The following is a 2,110-nucleotide window of genomic DNA, read 5'->3' as shown; positions in this document are numbered from 1 at the left end:
GAAGGCTGAGACGCAGGGCGCCAGCGCAGTGCAGTGGGCAGGACGCTCGCCTTGAACACGCCCCGGTTCTATCTCCCAGCACCAAATAGGGTCCCCCGAGCCGCCAGGACCGATCCCCAAGCACAAAGCCAGGGGTAGCCCTGAGCCCAGACTGAAGCAAGAAAGAGTGGGTTGCAGTCGGGGGCAGGACCATGATGGCGATGACCCTGGCTGGGGGGGGGGTCTGATCATCCCCCGGGCACTGTCTTCCCTGTAAACCAGACAAAGCCGGGGGAGGCTTTGGGGAAGGCCAACAGAGGAAGGCCATCCTTATCTTTGGGGGTGAGGCAGTGAATGAGAACAGATTATCCTTATCTTTACGGGCTGTGGGCAAGGACAACCGCCCTGTCTAGCAGCGGCCCAGTCTCGGGGATCGGACTTCCTGCCCTCTGGCCTTGGACAGACCCAGTGAAGGCTGAGTGGGACAAGAGTGTAGAAGCTTTGACGCAGCAAGTCTCCCCGAGAGCTGCTCTCAGGGGTGAGGTTGGTCTCCCTGACGAGTGCTCCGTTGGAGGGGCTGGAGCGAAAGCACAGCGGGGAGGGCGCTTGCCTTGCACACAGCCAACCCGGGTTCAATCCTCCGCATCCCATAGGGTCCCCCAAGCAACGCCAGGAGTAATTCCTGAGTGCAGAGCCAGGAGTCGCCCCTGAGCACTGCTGGGTATACCCCCCCCCCAACAAAAATGCTCTGTCAGAGCTTGATGCAGTCATGTATACTTGCCCCTGTGCTTTTGGTGTCGACAATGAATTGTTTTATCATTATTTATTGTCATGATTGTTTTAGTGAAGCAAAACTTTTTTTTTTTTTTTTGCTTTTTGGGTCATACCCAGCGATGCACAGGGGTTACTCCTGGCTCTGCACTCAGGAATTAACTCCTGGCGGTGCTCAGGGGACCATATGGGATGCTGGGAATCGAACCCGGGTCGGCCGTGTGCAAGGCAAATGCCCTACTCACTGTGCTATCGCTCCAGCCCCAGCAAAACTTTTTTTTTTAAGTAAATTTAGATGTGAGGGGGACAAGAGAGGGGGTGGGGATTAGGATTTCACATTTCTGGGGACCATGTTCAGTATTTTACTGGATTTGATTATGTTTTGGGGGGAAGACTGGGGGCCCCAAACCTGGCAGTGTTTGGGGACTACTTGCAGCTCTCTGTGGGGGGATTTCAGCTCCAGTTTATTTTACTTTTTTAGAAACATATAGAAAAAGCTCTTCTGGTTTGGGGGCTATGCCTGGCAGTGCTTCGGGTTTACTTCTGTCTCCACACTCAGGGGTCACTCCTAGAGGGGTTCGGGCCCTGTGGGGTGCTGGCCGTGGAGTCTGGGTCCTCCTTGTGCAAGGGACGTTCCTTCCCCGCTGTGTATCTCTCCAGCCCCTCTGCTCCATTTCTGAGGGAGGGCATGGGAGGACTATAAGCCCCATGACCCTTTGGATCATGTTGGAGCGTGTTGGAGCATGATGCAGGGCTTGGCTTCAGTGCTGAGGTTCTGGGGACCCTCAGCACCCTTCATTCTCCCCTGCACAAACCCCCTTACGGAATCAGGGCTCGTTCTGACAGTGTGAACTGGGCGCGCCCGTTGCTACTATCTGCCACTGTGTGTTTTGCCGAGCCCCTACTTCCTCGTCCACCACATCACTGCATGACCTGGCGGCTTCCCTTGAGGGCCAGGCTCTGATGGCCAGAGCACCGGACACAGTCGCGCACTGACTCTTCTCATCCTTGGCCTCAGGATCTCTCCATGACGTCCCCAGACACAGCCCGGCCCAGGAAGGGACCCTGGGCTCCACCTCGCTCCCAGGGATCCCGGCCGGAGCCACCAGTGCTTCCTTGTGGCGTTCGCGGTCCCCAGCTGAGGGACAGGCCGGTGGCGTTTCCTCTCACACTCTCCTCCAGGTCTAGGGCTGTCTCTGCCTCTTCTCAGTCAGCTTCCCCTGGTCTCAGAGGCTGCGAGTCACTGGCACGATCCCGTTTGCTGGACAGGTCAGCTGGAGACGAGGATTCCCAGGCTCCTGCATGCTGGCGTGAAATTCATACCCAGGGAACTCGGGGGGAAGCCATGGAACACTCAGCG

The sequence above is a fragment of the Sorex araneus genome, chromosome 5 (genome assembly GCF_027595985.1).
Source record: "Sorex araneus isolate mSorAra2 chromosome 5, mSorAra2.pri, whole genome shotgun sequence".
Lineage (NCBI taxonomy): Eukaryota > Metazoa > Chordata > Mammalia > Eulipotyphla > Soricidae > Sorex > Sorex araneus.
The sequence above is the reverse complement of the archived record's forward strand: the minus strand, read 5'-3'. Positions refer to the sequence as shown.